Raw genomic sequence first — 19,291 nt, 5'->3', positions numbered from 1 at the left:
GAAAGACAAAGAGAGTCATTAATGACACTTCAAAAAGTGTTAAGAACACAAACACATGGAGAGCTATAAAACAAACCAGAGCTTGCTCACTTGACATAAGCCAAAGGCCCATCTAAATGTCAGGGGAACTGCTGGCAGGTATCAAACCAACCCTCTGATTAACTCCAAAAAGCTTCACAGAAGGGCCCTTGACATTCTCTTTCTGTTTGACCTTTGAAACCATTTGGCCTCCTTGTTTTCCTGATTCCTCCCTAGTAATAAGCAAATAATTTTAAATTAAAATTTACTTTGTAACTTATGTGACTGCTCATTAGAAATCTGAACTCCAGATATGGATAAACATTATTATCTTCCCAAAGATTTTTAATCTTTCTAACCTATTATGTAGATGCTGCATTTAAGTATGTGAAAATTCACTTTTTAACCCTTTTTTAAAAAAAAAAAAACATGATTTGACTGACTGCTGAAAGACAAAGAGAGTCATTAATGACACTTCAAAAAGTGTTAAGAACACAAACACATGGAGAGCTATAAAACAAACCAGAGCTTGCTCACTTGACATAAGCCAAAGGCCCATCTAAATGTCAGGGGAACTGCTGGCAGGTATCAAACCAACCCTCTGATTAACTCCAAAAAGCTTCACAGAAGGGCCCTTGACATTCTCTTTCTGTTTGACCTTTGAAACCATTTGGCCTCCTTGTTTTCCTGATTCCTCCCTTCCTCTTCATCTTTCTTTTCTGGTGGAGACAGTGAAATGGAAAATGCCTTCCCTTTGGGAAGGGACTTGGAGCTCCTTGGGTTTGGCTGGAGTCAGCCCTGGAAGAGGATTAGAGGGTGGCCAAGAGGGAAATGTTCTTGAGCATTATCAGGTTTGGCCATGGAGCACATTCAAGGGCTCCTCCTCTCCACGTGGCTCTGTAATCCTCCCAGCCATTGTTGGGCCTGTGCATAATTCCCTCACCATGACAGAATTCAAATTGCAACGTTAATGTGAGTTTGAGAAATCAATGCAACTTTTAATGGCAAAATAGTTTCCTACGAAACATCAAAGAGTTTCTGGCTGATATTGTGGCAGCTGCCATTTTCCTACCAGATCATAAGCAAATGTGACTGACAGGACTTTGATTTTAAATTGTACCATCCTGTCCTTTAGAAAACAATTTTCTCACCTAACAGCAGTGCACTAGTACCTGAAACTAACCTGCATTTGATTATACACTTCAATTCTTTATTTGTCCCTATACTTTACTATGTTTGCAGGAAAAGAAGAAAAAAATTACCATGGAACCTGTATTTTTCATTCATTTACTCCAATATTCTTACAGCACCATAAATGTAAATTGCAATTTCTTTTTTCATTTACTACTTAAAACTTATAACAAACTCAAAGGGCAAATGGTTCATAATGGCAGATTTCATCTATTTCAAAAGAAAAAAAAAATAAACCAACCCAAACCTCAGAACACTGATAAGCTGATAAAAAGTGACCAATTTCTATTTATTAGTAATAAATCTTCAAAAAGAAAAATATGGATTTTCAAAATGGAAGCACATATCTGTGAATAAGAACATTTTTTTTTATCACGGCACTTTCTAACTGCAATCCTTCTCAAAAATCAGAAAACATGATGTTCCATAATCCTGACACATTAACTTGTGCATCCAGTTTACTGATAGAATTCCTTTTATTTTCAGCTAAAGTAAATGCTGGCAAAATTAAATGTCTCAGAGGAAGACACAGACTATTTGAAACATATATCCTCAGTTTAATGGAGTTGTAAATGCTTTCATGCTACACAGTGGAAGGTCAAGTTCTTTAACATTTCCCTCCACACATAATAGAAATAAATTGCATTCTAGTTAAATCTAGCTAGTCTGAGTTCCTAGAAACTCTTGTATCTAATTTTAGGATCTTTTATTGTGTAATAGTGAAATTTTATGAACTACAAAAGCATTACCTTTAATCATCGTGCCAGATACACTTTAGGGGAGTTCCTTGCGAGATTGTAAATCTGCATTTTTGCTCTTACCTAAGATTTTTTCCTGGTGTGACTTCTTACAGCTAAGAACATGTAATTTAACTTTAAAGAGAGACTCCAGTGAATACAGAACCATAAAACTGTATACATAATTATATTAGAAAGCAACCTTTGATGGAATTTATTATGAAGGTATTTAAGAATCTTATATTTCTAACAGAATTACTTGTGGTTTTGGAATAGCAAACTATCCAAAAAACCCCTCAGCAAAGCAAACATACAATGATAAATCTGATAAATATTCAACAGCATAATTTCACTTTAGTTCGCTCTAAATGACAATCATAATATATTTAAAATAGAGTATTTTAGGCTCCTTTTCTGCTGTTATTACTGGCTGCAGTTCTGCAGTAATTCTGAGCAGTTCCACAAAACTTCTTCCTACTACCAAAACAATTCCCATTGCACAGGAGGAGATATTTCCAGAAATGGATGAATTCTTTCAACTACTTTCAACTTGTAAAGTGTTCCACTCATTACTTAGCAAATTATTACAGTAGTATCATAATTATTGACCAATTATGGTAGGTACATAGCTGCTATCCCTTAAACTGGGTAGAATTCAAAACTAAAATCAAGGAAAAAAGTGAAAGTTATGCTGAAGGAGTACACAGTATTTCACTTAGCAGGTATCTGTGTTTTTTGTTTAATTAAAGAGAATTCTTGAAATGAAAAACAAGGCTGATGCTGTCATAAAGCCTTACCCAACCCCCAGGTATTGTTCTAGGTGTGTCTATGACTTGGGGCCAAGCAGACCCAAAAGAAAACAAGGTGCTGCTATCAGAAGTTTAAAAGATTGGTTTTTCTCAAGAAAGTTTAACAGAGGGCAGCAGTTCAGGGAGATGAATTTGGGACTCTTGTCAGCAGCTGATTCAGAGCTTCGTGTCCACAGAGCAGTCAGCAAGTTTTCCATAACAGGGTTCAACACCTCCTCCTATTACAGGCAAAAATACATCCATAAATGCATTCAAATTGCTGAGTTACCCACATGTTCTCTTCAGCTGTATAGTATGTGCAGTTCAGGTGCCAAAAAAGCTCAGCTCAAAAGGGAAAGTTTGAGACTTACCAGCCTTGGATGAAGAGGAGTGAGCAGTTCAAACCCATGGAAATCTCTTGTGTTAGAGGACATAAAAAACTTCCAGACATTGGAGTCTGTGCCTCTTTTCTCTATAATTAATATATAATCACAAGTATAGTTCGTCATGTAAACAAGTTATGAAAAGTTTTTATCATATTTACAGATGATAAAAGCTATAAACACTCAGCAAACACTGCACAGAGAATGTCTGTACTTTGTTCCAAATTTTCTAATAAATGGCTTGGCCTTATTTAGTAGCTAGTTTTAAGAAAACGCCTAATTCTTAAAGATATTTACAATGTCTAGGGACAAGATGTAACAGTCAGATAAAACACTAGACATGCAGTAAATAGAGCCTTCTATCTGTTGATTAAGGAAAAACCACACTTGCAAATGTGGTGGTGGTCTTCACAGAAAAAACTTAATCAGGAATGGGGAGTTCAGCTTTTAAATGGAATGCCAAACATAACACAAGTGGAATGCCAAAAATAACACAAGTGGTCAGCTGCTTCAAATATATAAACATAAAATATTCTATTTATTCTATATATTCATATATTCTTTATTTCTTAAAGAGTTAAGTAGATGATGTGATTAAAACCTAGCAGAGCTGAGGTCATGGGTAAGGTGGAAATTATAATCACATTGCAGTTTAGCTGTTTGTGTAATTAATTGTGGGTAAATATAAATATTCATTGTGGAACAGAGTCCTCATAAAAAACTTGTGCTCCTGTGATATAGAGCCAAATGATTTTTAACATGTGAACTTCTGAAAACCGTGCCTTCTTAAATTGTGAGTAAAATACAAAGAGACAAAACACTGTTAAGAGATTGGGGAATGGCACTCAGCCTTACTATGGAGGACATCAGGACTGTACTAAAAAGAAAGAAGGAAGAAAAGACAGAATTTCCCTTAGAAGACTTGCAGCATTTTATTACAGCAAGTGGAAATTATCATTGTGCATAGCATTAAGAGGTCCATCTGGGAAAAGCAATCCCATTTAGCAAGAGCAGAGAGGCTGCAGAAAAAAGGAAGAGGAGATTGGGTGTGAAATCCAAGCCCCTTTGAAGTCAATGGGAATTTTGCCATTGATTTCACTGGGTCAGGATTTCACTCAAGGTGGATGCAGACTGTGCTCTGAGAGATCCATATTGTACTGGGGTTTCTGATTTCAAAAACCATATTAAAGTCACCCCCATGTAAAACTAATAAAGCAGAGTACAGAATAAACTTCATTACTTTTTAATGGGGGGAAATGAAAAGATTACTGTCAAAACCTTGCTGTTAATACAATTAAAGGTGGACAGAAGGGAGGAATACATATCTTAACATTTGCCTCCTGTGTCTATTTTGTTTTTTCCCTTTTAGTTTTCCTCACTGAACACTCTTATGCCTCCTGCTTCACTCCTTATGTTCTCTCCAGTGCTTTAACTGCAAATTCCAGTGGCAAAACTGACAAATTCCAGTGACCAACTCACAAAAACCTACTCCCATCTTTATACAATCCAGTCATTGAAACTGCACTGTTCAAGTTCTGGGAAAAGTTTGTTGCACACTATTTTAATTATATTTTATAAACATTTTTCAGTAAGAAAAAAAAAATACCACTCTCAGATGCTTCTTTTGTTATTATAAAGCAAATTCAGATTTATGAGTAGCATATGAAAATGTCAGCTTAGAGTGATGTGACATTTGATGTAAAGTAATATTACAGTGCTATTTTTACTGATGTGGAAAAGCAATAATAAGTATAATTTATCAATAATTTAATAAATTATTTATAAAGGGGTTCTTTCTCATGAAGAGCATTCAAATGTTACAATGAGCCTCGTGCTTTTTGATAGGCTATCTTTACTCATGGGAAGATGCATTTTCCTTTTCCAAAATTGCACATATCATAACAGCTAATAACTTTCATAGAAACCATGTCCAATTGAAAGAGAGAACAAAAGAAAGAAAAACAAAATTTTCTGTGCTGTACAAAAATGAGCCTTCTTTCTAATTAAAGTTACTTCTTGAACCTAATGTTAAAAATGTGTGTTCATTCCACACACGTATTTAACGGAATCAGTGGTGCTCTTTAATCAGATGCTGGAGATTTCAGTTGGAAATATGAATATCAGGCTGGGAAAGCACTCAGATATTCTTCACCTGCTCCTTTCCCATGGTTTGGTAAAGGTATTTTTAATGCAAATACATCAGTGTGCTTTCATCTCTGTGCTGCCCCTCATGAAGGGAATCCCACAAAGGTGCAGCCCCCACTCCCTGCCCCTTCCCTGCTGTGCCAAAAGAACAATTAAATTGTGACCATCATCATTTGAATGATCCCTACCTAAAGCTGGCAGATCTGTGTCTAACACACCTGAGTTTAATTTTAAAATATGCTTGTTTACAGAATGCAGCAGTTCAGAAAACAGCTGTACATATAGCTGAAAAATTCAGAATTTAATATTTCTGAGGCTCTAGAGAAATATTCCTTCTAAACCTTTTTCTTATCTGCAGAGGAAGGCTGGATTCCTGAATTGAAAAAGTCATCCTTTTGCTTTTAATGTTAACAGTGTCAAGCATCTACTAAGTCTCATTGAAAATAAAGGGAAAACTGGCTAGTTTTGAATTTAAGGGATTCAAGAAATTGGCTTTTTTTGGACAAAATTTCCCTTGTTTTAGATGAATCTATAAGAACTTGCCTTGCTGGTAAGAAATACATCTCTTTAAACATTTGATCCTTTTACTAAATGAGATTTTTCCCGTGTAAACCATACTCCATTTCCTTCCAATAAAAAGCGAAGGTTCTAAAGTTTATCTTTTTTCTTTTCAGAGATGTTTTGTTCCAAGTGTCCTTGTGAAAGAGATGGCTCTCTCTAAACATTTCCAGAGGCATTTGTCACTCATTCAGCCTTTAGCCATGTTCAGCTTCATGATGCACATCAGAATATTCCAGTCCTCTACCCAAATTCAAAAAACACTGCAATGGCAGCTAGGGCAAGGCACTTTCTACCAAAGGTTGCACTGAACTTTGGGGTCTAAAATACTTTTTCAGAGAGTTTTTTATAACTATAATCATGTATAATAGGTTGTTTTCTTGATGTTGCTGAAGACATTTACAAACTAAAATTTATTTTTCTTAGATCTATGAATTTTAGCGTTTAGCATGTAATTAAGAATTAAGTTATTAAATTTTTCTGCATGTTTCACAGAAAAATAGTAAGTTTTGTTCATGTGTTTTGAGTTTTCTCTCAAATCATGTTCTCAACTTTTGTTCAGTGAGAGAGCTTTGTGGGTTTTTTTTGAAGGATAATTAAATGTTGCTAATAAGAAACTGTAATTATGTATCAATAATGAGAACCCTGATGGTCATTAATGGTGCCTAATCATAGGAGTCACAGTTTTCCATAGGCAGCTTCTTGAGGTTTTTCTTAGATGCTTTAGTCCTCTGACTTGGCTCTGATTGGAGTCTTGGATTTTTCCTAAAGGCTGGAAATAGTCCTGGGGTGGAGAAGGAGGGATGGAAGCAGTGGTGGTGCTTTATTCAGGATCTCTAATGAGCAGTTTATCTCTCCTGTCTCGGGGGAATGATGTGCCTAAATATGAGGCTCCAAACACACTCTTGTTTCACCAGAGCTTCAGGACTCAACCTCATTTTTTGCTGAGAAATCAAGGCAAAATTTGTTGGCATTCTGGGTTCTAGAATTACTTTAAGCATAAGCTTAAATACACAATAAAGTTAATTTATTGACTGAACAACTGTAATTTACAAATGCTTTAGTGATAGCAACCACTGGGGAGAGGGGAAAAAAAAAAAATAAAAGCTGTTAAAGCTTCTGAGAGTGTTGTCACATCAGCATTAAAGCAAAGAAGAAATTTAGGCTACAAACAAGAAACTGGTTTATAACTCCCAAAGGGGTGAGATGCTGAAGCAGCCTTCTTGTGGGAGAGGGGGAGGAGGAGCAGAGAAGAAAGCAAGGAATACATCCACTCTAAAATAAACTTGACAAATGCAAAGAACCAGCAGAGGAAGGCTTTCCTAGGCCTGTTTTACCAAAATGCTTGAAGGGATTGTTGAGACTTCAAACCCACTGAGGTGGGCAGTGAGAGTTTGAAGAGCTGAGCTCAGCTGAGGAAAGGGCCAGGACTGACTCTGCGCACCAGGTCAGGTTTACCTGTGTGGGAGTTAACAAGAAAACTTCTCAGCTGGGTGGGAAATGAAACAAGCCCCAGGTCGTACAGCAAATTCAATGAAAAACACAGGAAGGCTCCACAGCAAAGACTGGAGGCGCACAGGCTGGAAAGAAAAATGGGAATCATGAAGGTGAGCCCTGTACCAATTCATCAGGTGCTTTGGGTGCCTGCTGTATTTTCTATTTGGTGCTACTCTAGCTCTAAGCATTAAGCCTTTCTACAAACACTGCTCCTCTTAAGCAGCAAGGTGTGAATGATGTAGCATTTGTGCTTTAACAGTATTGCTCTGCTTTTAACAATTCCAGAGCTTTTTGTGTGATATTTTACTACAAATGCAGTCTGCTGAGCCTGCCTCAAATATGCCAAAAAATTAAATTACTAGTGATACTAAGGAAAACTGATTTCTGTTATTGCTGTCAATAACAAAGAGAAATTAAAAAAAAAAAAAAGACTGATAGGCTAACTAATACAAAACATATGCAAGGAATATAATGACGAAATTAATGTAATCACAAAATAATTTATTCCCCACTAGAAAATAATAACAACTATTAAGAGTTATCTCATTACAAAACACCAAAGGTCACAGTTAATTGTCCCAAACTATCATTTGCCTTAATTGCAACGTGAAAGAAAATAATCCTCCAAAAAGTAAACATGTGGGTGGAGTTTTCCAGGAAGAGGCAGAGCAGGTTGTGGGTTCCACCTCGCAGAGAAGAGATGCTCACTGGCTGCACCCAGAGCAGGCTGTCTGTGCAGGGCTGTCCCTTCCCAGGTGTCTGAGCCAGCTCCATGGGGGCAGAGCAGATCCTGAGCACCAGCCAGGGATAGGGATGGCTGTTTTAGGCAGCAGGTTGCCATGGTAACCCCCCATTTACATCGTGAATAGCTGCATGAGCTAATGTGACTCAACACCAGCATTCGCTGCCAGGGGAAGGTTTCAGCTTATTAGCAAAGCCAGAGCTCCTGTGTGGAGCCTTTTGGATTGCCCAGCCCACCTTCCCCACACCAGGGTCCTCCAAATGCAGTTTGTGCCTTGCGTGTGCTCCCTGCTCACTCAAAACCCAGATTGCACAAATGGAATTGTATTTTTTTTTTTTTTAATGTGAACTGAACCTGCTGCATAATTAAAGCTAAACTTTGAATTGTTGAACTGTTTGAGTTGAAGGACTTTGAGGAGCACCTTGTTGCCATCCCCTGCCATGGCAGGGACACCTCCCACTGTCCCAGGCTGCTCCAAGCCCCATCCAGCCTGACCTTGGGCACTGCCAGGGATCCAGGGGCAGCCACAGCTGCTCTGGGCACCCTGTGCCAGGGCCTGCCCACCCTCACAGCCAGGAATTCCTTCCCAATCTCTAATTAAACCTGTCTTCTCAGTTCATCCTTGTCCAAAATCTCTCCCCAGCTCACTCGTGGACCCTTTATGTCCTGGAAGGGGTCTAAGGTCTCCCTGGAGCCCTCTCTTCTCCAGGCTGAACCAACTCAGTCTTCCTCCCGTGACAAGCAAAACCCAACAATTTCTTGCACGGAGCATAAAACCAAAATTAAGTTTCTTGTGCAGGAGCCTTGGGTCTGCTTCTGTCCTTAATTACTTAATTCAGCCTGGCATTGCAACTTCAGAGTCTGACTTCTGGGAGCATTTCAGACATTTCACTGAGCTAAGGGCAAGACACAAAAACTCACAAACTCCCCAACAATATTTATTAGCATTGTGACTAGTCTTAATCAAGAGCTACTGCTAATATGCATTAATTCCACATCCATACTTTTTGTAATCTTACATGCACCCTACACACACATTTCTAAAAGCAAATTTCAATGTACGAAGGAACTACTGGAGCAGGGATAATCAGTTTTGTAAATACACAAGAAAGGATCAAAGATCAGATGGAAGTTCTTCACAAAAAAAGTCCAGGCAGTGTTTGAGTCTGGGCAAAGCACGAGTCAATGTCATGACATTGGTGAAGGCAAATATCACACTGGGATCTACAAACAGGAGTTCATAGTTGCAAGATATATGAAGTGATCCCTATTTGCACAGCACGCAGAGAATTTCTGCTAAAATCAGAGTTTCAGACATTGTGTTCCCAGACACACGTGGAGGAAAGCAATGGGAGGGATGAGAGGTCAAGAGAAATCTGTACTAGGAAAGACAGAGTTAAGTACTGTTTGGCTGGGAGGAAATTGAGTTCTTTATGAGTTTAAGAGGCCCTTGTAAAGAGGAAGGATATCATCTGTTTTCATGGTTCTCTCTGAGAAGAAACATGTCCATGGAATAAATAAAAGTACTGAGGTTATTCTAAGAGTAATTTCTACCTGAGGAATTTTAATCTCAGAAAACACCAAAGGAGAATATTGCAGCTATCTCTATTTTCAGTTGAAAAAAAAATTGAAGTCAGAAATAGTTTGGTGAAAAGAAACTTAAGAAAAAGAATCTGGATTTCTGAAAAATTAGCCAGAGGCTATTTAAACATGAGATGTTTATCTTCTAACTCCAGGTAAGCAATCTCTGAAATTTAATCATCTAATTTCCAAGTCTAAAAGTTCTAAAACCTTCTGGAAAAATAACAGCTCTCAATTTATATATATGTATGTATATAGTATTGAAACAATTATACTTCACTTAAGACTTTCTCATATCTATTGATTCCAATTGTTAAAAAATAATTATTGAATGGGGTTGCATGTCCACACACATAAAATAAAGGGGTTTTTTTCAAAGAATGAGGCATCTTTTCAAGAGGCTCTGCACAAGTATTGTTATGCACAAATTGTCTCGTTATCCACAGATAACATATTAAGTTCTACATTAGATGTTGGGAAAAAGAACCGTCTCTTCTCTTCTCAACCTTCCTCTAATAAATACTTTATGTGTAGCTGGAAGGTGTGCGGGCAGGAGCCTGTCCACTGTCTGGTCTCCTGAAAGTCTGATTCAATAACTGACTCAACCAAAAACCCTAAAGGACACTGAAAATATATGCACTATGTACTGGGAAGTGTGACACTTAATAGAATTGTGCTCTCCTTTCAGCTCTGCTGAAACAAACGTGCCAAGATTTAGTGCTGGGGAAGCAGACATGACAAAAAGCATTCTGTCTTTGAGGAGCTTTAGTGCAAGAAGAAAAGGCTGAAATAGCTGGGGCTTATTACCAACTTAATAAGATTCAGATTGGTACATGTCTTGGGAAGAAAAAAAGATTTCCAAATTGCACGTTTTTTTTCCAGAATACAGGTACAGTTCCTGGTATATCAATAGCCCAAGGGTGCAACATATTGAATGACTTATTAAAGATTCATGATACAAATTTATTTCCTAACAACACTGTAGGAATGTGTTGTTTTCCATTACAGGAAGCAATGCTTCTCAAAAGTGTTTACAAGTCTCAAATTGCAAAATTTAATTTTCAAATCAAATGAAGCATAATGAGCTTCCTGGGCTCCTCATTCTTCACACCAGGTTTAGCTGCAAACACAACACAGCAAAACAAATTAGGAGGAGCAAAGCAGGTGGAACAAAGAACTCTGATGGAGCATCTCTCTCTTGACCAATGGCAAAAAAAGAGTTGTGTAAAGAGCAGAGCATGGCCAAGCCAACAACCTCTGAGATGACAAAAAAATGACATTAAAATTTGTTTGTTGTCATCTCATATAAAAGCAGCTCATTGTGAGATGTGTCTAGATATAACCTGTATCTAAAATCTTTACAAAAAAACCTATTATTCTACTGTAAATATGCTCCTCTTGTATGACAGTACCTGCTGGCAAGGGAAATATTTAGCATAATGAGAATAAGAAGTGTCAAACAAATTACAGGAAGATAAAGTGGATAATTACTAAATCTAAGCTTTTGAGCCAAATTTTACAAGAAGTGAAACTGGTATTCTAGATCAACTTAGCCTCTGTGTGGGTATCCCTGATTGGAAATTTTGAAATCTGATTATTTCTATTGATCCAGGCAAAGACAATCAAAACAGGATCACCACCACACTTTTCAATGAACTACTGTGAAAGCTGCAGTTGTTAAATAAAGAAACCTGACAAACCAACCAAACTCCCAAATGTGTGTAAAAAATAGACATTACTGAAAATTTTCAGCCTTACATGTTTTTATATATTAATGACTTCATAAAACATTATAGCCCAAATTCGTAAATCAGTTTTGAATTAGTTTCCCTTTGTTATCATGTCAACAGATATTTGTTCAGAAGAAAAAAACTCACAGAAACTTAACTCTAAATTACTCACTCTTCTAGAGTAGCTTTGCCTTGCTATTGCTCTTAAAAAGACTAAAAGACATTTAACTCAAAAATTAGGCTTCATCACAAAATAATTTAAAATATCTGGGATCTTTTCTTGTAAAGAACATTCAAATTAGCTAAGTAACCCCAGGGAAAAATATGAAACCAACTTAAAAACAAGTGCCAAGATAAATTCCTGCCTGCAGGTGAGCTCCAGCCTATTGTGCACCTGTCTGAAGAGTGGCAAAAATCTTAATAATCCCTGATTAATCAAAATTTTAATAATCCCTGCTGTTCAAGAAGGTTATTCAGAGGCTGCCAAGGTCTGGAAATCTGTTCCCTGCAGAGTTTAGCCAGAGATCCCCTGGGAGTGACCCTGTCCCTCTCTCCTGCCTGGCACAGCTCCCCAGACCACGCTCCTGTATCCCCACGTGTCCCCTCCCTCCGGGCACTGTCACCTCGCCTAATCACTCCTTTAAACAAGAAATAAGATGCAAATTTAGGGCAAAGAACTCAACCAAATGTTGTCTGTCGCAGGGCAGCTTGACAGATTCACCCTCAAACCAAGAAAATATTTTGAGGTACGTGATTTACGTGGTGGAGCTGGGAATCCAACTGCACGGAGAAATTGGAACTTTTATATAGATATAGATATATAAATATATATATGATATGTAGCAAATTGTTACATTTAATCGTCTTGTATCTATAATTAAAATAATATTGATATTTTTGATAGTGACAAGAAGTTTCTTATTATCAGTCTTAACAAAAATAAAATCATCAGATCTAAATGGGTGAGGTGCTAAGAAATGAAATTAAAGAGCCACCAGAGCTGGTTCAAAGATTATTTACACATTTGCCATTTTTTCTGAGATGCACTATTTCAAAACCCATTTCTCGTGTAATGCCCTGAACTGCAAGTACAACATTTGCAGTGACTGACTTTTTATCATATTTTAAAGCAGTTTAATTACATCAAGAATATGTTTTCATGACTCAGGACAGAAATCTACAGTGCTCTATTCATGTAGAACAGAAGAGACTCTTTCATTTGAAAGGGACTTAAAATGATCACACAGTCCAGATGAATACATGATTATGAATTGCAATCTATAAACACCAACACCACAACTGCTGTCTAAAAAGGGGATTAATTTGGTTTCAGTTGAGATGGCAACAGATGAATTAAAATAATGGATAAAACCTTCTGTACCAGAACAAATTGGTTGGTCACTCCTGAAAATGTTAAGCATGAGTTTGCATAACAAACATTGGAGAGGAGGTTTCCTGTGAAAGGACATGATCCTGAGTGCCACCTGGAAAGTTTTTTGAACAAATTGTACCCACAATGTCTTTGATTAAATTTTAACCCTGTTTTCACTGATCTGTGCAGGTGCTGTTTCAGAGCAGTGTTAAAAAGCAGTGGCACATGGGCTGAACAACAGGAGTTCTCTACAAGCTTTCTATTTAAAAACTCACAGAAGCAGTGAAAATAATTGCCAAGTTCAGCACAGAGGGGTCACAGCTCTGTCCTCACATTCCCACACAACTGCCTGGGACAAATGGAAGGTGAGAGAGGAAATATATAAATAAACACTTCCAGATTTTTGTCATTCCTTTCAGCTCTATCCAGAAAACATGGCAATTTTTTGGAAGAAGTTTCTAGATGTTGCATGACAAAGTAGACTCTAATAAAATATTATACCAGCAGAATGAAAATCTCTTATGGTTACTGTCAGTGAAAAGACCCTAATTTAAGATCTGGACCTTAAATAAAATTATGTTGATGGTAGTTCCAAGGTTTAATGCATGTTTATCTAAACTTAAACTTACTCATTATACAGGGATTTGAAAGACACCTTCAGCTGTAATTGGAAATCCCATTAAACCACAATGCAAAGCTATGATTATATTTAAAGACCAAATATGCATCTAGAAGTCATGTGGATTCTTTCTTTATTTTTGGGTTTCAAATAAACCATTTTGTAAATACGGGACATCTATGAAGAAAAAAAAAAAAAATCTAGTGCATAGCTGTGGGATAAATAATAGCCCTCCATGTTCTGTCTTTTCATAGCTTAAGGATTATTTTTTACACCCAGAGTAATCCTGGCAAATCTCACGTTTTTGTCACTGCTAGCTGCAATTTGGTCACCTTACAGAATGTTATTTAGTGGAAACTCTGATTGCTGAAAACTAATTTGGGTTTGGGATCATGGATTGGTCGAGGGCCACTGTCATCTGCAGGACTAACTCTGAGATTTCACCATCACAAAACTCATAATTCTATAGGAAAACTTTCAAATTTTTTTTTTGTAAAGCCTTCAATATAAAGAAATGGCAGAGGAATCAGAAATAAAACGTTTTCTGCAGTGATGAGCTCTTTTCATCTGAGGGAAAAGACTTCAGGAGGGCTTTCTGGGAGGTGTCTGTGGTGAGGAGATGCAGGGGCTGCGGAGCACAGCTGGAGCAGGGGCGTGAGCGCAGCAACAGCAGCACCAGCTCAGCTAATCCACACTTCCCCGTGCTGGATGCAAAGCAGCAGTGCTTCACCAGGGGTGTGCATGCCAAAGGAAGGTTTTCCAAGGAAGGTTTTCCAAAGGGATAGCATCAGAACCAAAGGAAAACTCCTGGCCTCACCCACGAGCTGAGAGGTGCTGTTGCGCCTCTGCTCCTGCTCTGAGGGACTCCAAGGGCTTTGCAATTGTGTTCACTCAGGCTCTGACAATCTGAGATGCTTGTACTTTGTTTAACCAAGCCATTCTCCATCACCTTTGGTTTTTTGGAAATGAAATCTCTCCAAAAGCTGGCTGTGATTGAATTCATGACTGCCCCCAGGCAAAGACATCACTGTAGAGCTCCAGAGGTAGTTATCAAAATCGTCAGTGTTCAGGTTCTGTCCAAGGCATAGCCATTTTCTTGGGGAAAACAGTCTGAATATTCAGCTGATTTTATTAAAGCACTTCTTTGAGGCCTTGCTCAGATCCTTTGGGGTGTTTGATTTCCATGAGCATTTGAGTGACTAACTTATTGCCATGCACATTTGTGCAAAGTTAATTTCAAAGCACCGTGCACCAGTATTTGCAAAAGGAAAGTAAAATCCACACACAAAAGTGTTTGTGCTGGAAGGGATTTACTGCTGTGGGACTTATCTGATTTACCACAAAATCCCAACCTCCAGCAGTCAATACCTACCCAGCTCCTTGTGAACTCTGCAAATCAAAACTATTTCAAAAAACTGGGTTATTTAAACCATTAATATCTGTTACAAAAATTTAAAATCTGCTCATAAAAACAACCAAAAAAAAAAGAGACTTAAGATTTTATAGTGAATGTATTAACTGCTTAGCTCCATCAAAACTCAGCTATAATTTTAGTAGATACAGAGATTCTTCTTTTTTTTTTTGTCTATTGACCAGGGTTTCTTCCTGTTTACTTTTTCATGGGAACAATATAAATCCAGTGTTAGCTCCAGTGCTGCTCTGCACGCTCTCCATCCTTCCTTTCCTTCCATATCAGCCCCCTTAGGACCAGATTATCTTTCCCCTCTGGAAGAGTGAAATAACAGGTGATAACTATGGAAAATACAGCCTTATTTGATTTATTGACTGAATCACTTCTTCTCTGGGTCATTAAGTTTCTCAGGAAGAAATTTCACATTCATACACATTTTTCTCCATTTTCAAGCAGACATTCCAGTTGTGCTGCTCATCTACTTTCAATATAAAGGATGAATTAAAGCATTAATCTATGCAATCATTTTCTAAGGGAAGCAGTGATAGTTTTATACAAAATCCACCTCACAATGCTGTAATCACCTTTTGACGACCCTCTCATAAAAAAAATCACATTGAGCTGAGGAAGAAATAAAGCCTCAAGACTTGTCCTTCTAGGACTTTACTATTATTTTCTAAGTTACTAAATTACATTGGGAACAGGTTCTTTTTTCTTCACTTCAGAAATATATTTGGATTTTAGCAGCTGTGGATATTGTCAGAAAATGTGCAAAGTAAAAATAAAAAAAATTGAGCTCAAGACCTCAAAACAAGGTTTATTCAGGCTCCATGCTCCCACATGAAGATGCTTTTATTTTACTTATTACTGCATGATTTGTAGGAGAAGAAGGAAACAACACATTAAGTTCTGCTTCCTTGCTTTTCCGTGATCAGTGGAAAAAATGAGTTTATTTTTTACTTTATAAAAAGGTAATAAAATAGTCATGGAAGAAATGAGCTTGGATTTGCTGTTTGGAATGGAATATCACACCAAATATTAAAGATGTGAACACTCATTGCTCATGTACGAGGTTTTCTGGTTTGACACTTAAATCAAAGGCTGGGAAATTTCAGGGGAGAGCCAGGCTCTTCTCCCTTTAAAATCTGCATGGAAAGGAATGGCAGGGAGATGCTGGCACTTGGCTTTTCCTGAGTCAGGGAGGCATGTAAAACAGAGAATGGTAAAGTAACCTGGACAGCTCGTTAGGAGAATGCCTCCAGCACTCCTGTGCTGCTCTGCTCTGTAAAACCTGCACTCATGAGCAGCAATGCCTCAGAAAGCAGCGTGTCAGAGGGATTATTGGGTAGGCAGGAACCTTGCCTGGGGAGAATTGTACCCTTTTTTATTTCTTTTTAGAGTGTTATGTGCAGGGCTCGCTGAAAAAAAAAAAAAAAAAAAAAAAAAAAAACAAAGAAAAAACCAAAAACCCAGACCTGAAGAAAGGGGTGATGCTAACCTGCAGAAAATGTGAAAGAAAATAAAAGGTGCTCTGGGAGCCAGCACAAAACAGAACCAGAGGAAGATTTCTTATTCAGATCCATTTCACTTCTCTCACACAACACTGTCCCACTCCTTTCTGTTCTCCTACTCGACACAAAACTGTTCCAGCTCTTTCTGTGCTCCCACTTAAAGGCAGGCAGTCTCCTGGGAAAGTTCCCTCCAGGAGCAGGTGGGGGACATCACAGCTTTTGTGACCTCTACACCTTCCTGCTTCGGGGTCTCATCACCAGATCTTCAGTCAAGCACTGAGGGAGCGACACCCTGCACGCAGCCAGGCCAGCTGGGATCTCCAACAGAGGGGTCCTCTGCAGCTGAGCCCACACAGCACTGCAAAGCCACAGAGACACAGCAAATTCTCCCCCCAGGTTCAAATTTTATACCTGATTTTTTGCACTTGAACACAATTTCTTAAGAGTTATCAAACTGTGAAATTTTAAGAACGAGCGATGTTACATTTCAGATCAAAACCCAAACGTATTTAGGAGAAGGAGCAATTCTCATTTTGATATTTTGCATGTATTACTTTTCTTACAATTGAAATCTGACTTGCTCAGTCTGTGTTTGCCCACAGGAATGCATCTGTGATAAACCCAGGGTGTTACTCATGGCAACTCCCAGCTACAGTTCAGGTCAAACCCTTTGTCACTGCAGCAGTGGATGGGGAATGGGAGGCGAAGGAACACAGAAAATTAACTTTTCTTGCCTATTATTTTGTCCTTCCAATTTGCCTCTTTTGCCTTCTTGACTCTCCCCCCCTTGATCTCTTCCTGGCAAACAATCTCAGCCTGACACACAGGGAGAAGTTCCAGGGCTAAAAGTGTTCACACTGGGGTCATGTCCATCCCTTTTCACCATTATAATAATTTTTAATAGTTGCTCACAATGATTAAACAGTATTTCCTGTAAATATAAATTGATCATGCTTTTGCTTTGGGGAAAAAAAAAAAGTTTAAATTGAAAATAAGGTATTGATATTTCAAAATTCATCAAAATGTAGAAGAATAGAAGTTGATTAAGATACATTTTCTCCTGTCATATACAAAATTATCTATCTTTTGGCTGATTCTTTATCTTTGCCATAAAGAAGAGCTGCCTTGAACCATTCCCTTTGACCTGACAGGTTTATTAATAAATTGCTGTTCTGTGTGCAACTACACAAATATAAATTGGAGGTCAAAGTTACCTTTCAGCCAAGTCTGCTCCAAAAAGTGGAGTTCAATGTCCCCTCTTCAATCTGAAGTCCATTTAGAAGCTGAAAGAGCTGACAAAAGGAAGCAGATATCAGGGTAGATTGAAATTGTATAGGAAAACCAAACTCATACTCCTCACACACAGATATCAAAAAAAAAAATAGTAATAAAAATAACTTTAAGCTAAAAATGATACACAAAACTTTAAGGCTTCAGGCTAAAGATTTTCCTCCCAGTAACTGTAACCACCAGTGAATTTGGATTTCTCATGACCCTTCCAGGGAAGCCCTGGGTCAGGAGACTGGAGGAGCAGAGAAAAAGCTCCTGGTGAGAATCCAGGGGCAGGGGATGCTGTGCAAAGCTACACTTGATATTTATTGACTTATTGGTGTTTGGGAGCTTTGCAAAGATTAGGCCATACCTGGCCCCTGAGCCTCTGGCAGCATCAATAGATGTTCTGCAAAGATTCCTGCCTTCAGCCTTGTCATCCTTTATCTTAGTAAACATCAAAATCTGAGCACAAAAGACAGAAAATGAGCTATTGATTTTCCAGTATTGTCTTAACCTGCAGCTTAATTGAAGGTCAGGATATGTATTGCTGTCAAAGGCAGACTTGTGCTGTTCATGGGGGTGCCTGGCACAGAGCTGTCCCTGAGAGGCAGAGCACAGATATATTTTGGGCAAGCCACCAAAGGGGAACGTGCAACCCAACACTTTCAAACATTCCCTGAGGAAAACTGAGGCACGGAAACGACAGACTGCAGAGTAATTGGATTAGATGTGGAAAGCTTTGCAAAAGGAAGGGAGAAGATACAGAGTGGGAGAGAGAGGGAAGGGCAGAAAGAGAGAGGGAAAAAAGGGTCAGAAAGAGATGAATGTGAGTTTGTCATTACAAGATGACAAATAAATTGTCTCCTAAGAGAAAGTAGGTGACTGTACAAATCCCTCTCTGTGTTCTCTCTCTCATTGAGTGATGTAAAACTGTAAATTCCTCTTTTCCTACCACTGTAAGATGGCAGCTTTTGCAAAGAAAAGTACTTGGCTTTATTAGAAGGTATATGTAGAATGACAGTAAAACAGAAGTTGTCAGATAATAGACAGGAAAGAAAATCCACATCTTTCTCTTCTTTTCTGTTATTGCTTTGGTTTTGCCATCCTTCACCATCCTCCTCTTGTAAAGTATCAGATTTTGACATTTTATATCTGTCATTCAGGAGGCTAAGATCATTTCTCAAAAAAAATAAAACAACCAAAAAACCCCAAATCAAAACAATAAAAAAAAACCCCACTCTAGTAGTAGATACTTCTATTTTTAAGATATTCCAAACAACTTACGAAGCTTGCACCTTATTCTAAGTGTTTTCCTCCTCTACATTAAGTGAATTAATTTTATCCTATACATGCCAATCACCATCATCATATACCCCTCCTGTTTCCACTCTTGCACCTGAAACCTGGAGAGAAGAGCAAAGGAAAAAGCTTCATGTTTATTTACCTTGACATTGCAGTGAAGTGCCTCAGATGGTGACAGTCAAAACGCTTTGGTAAAATCAGAGAGTCCAGCAGAGCCCCTCCATCTCTGTCAGGATAAGACTTTAGGCTGCTGTGGGAGGGCTTGCATGATCACCAGGATACTGAACAAAACCAGCATTCAATCACTGAATTTAACTGACAAGGTGTGAGACAGCACAAGGATACCTGGCCCTGCTGAAACTTTTAAACATGGATTTCCTGATGGTGGGTGAAGCAACTGTGTTTATTTAACTGTCATTTGCTGCAGAATAAAC

The sequence above is a fragment of the Pyrgilauda ruficollis genome, unplaced genomic scaffold, assembly GCF_017590135.1.
Source record: "Pyrgilauda ruficollis isolate IOZ18807 unplaced genomic scaffold, ASM1759013v1 scaffold7, whole genome shotgun sequence".
In the NCBI taxonomy this organism is placed as follows: domain Eukaryota; kingdom Metazoa; phylum Chordata; class Aves; order Passeriformes; family Passeridae; genus Pyrgilauda; species Pyrgilauda ruficollis.
The sequence above is the reverse complement of the archived record's forward strand: the minus strand, read 5'-3'. Positions refer to the sequence as shown.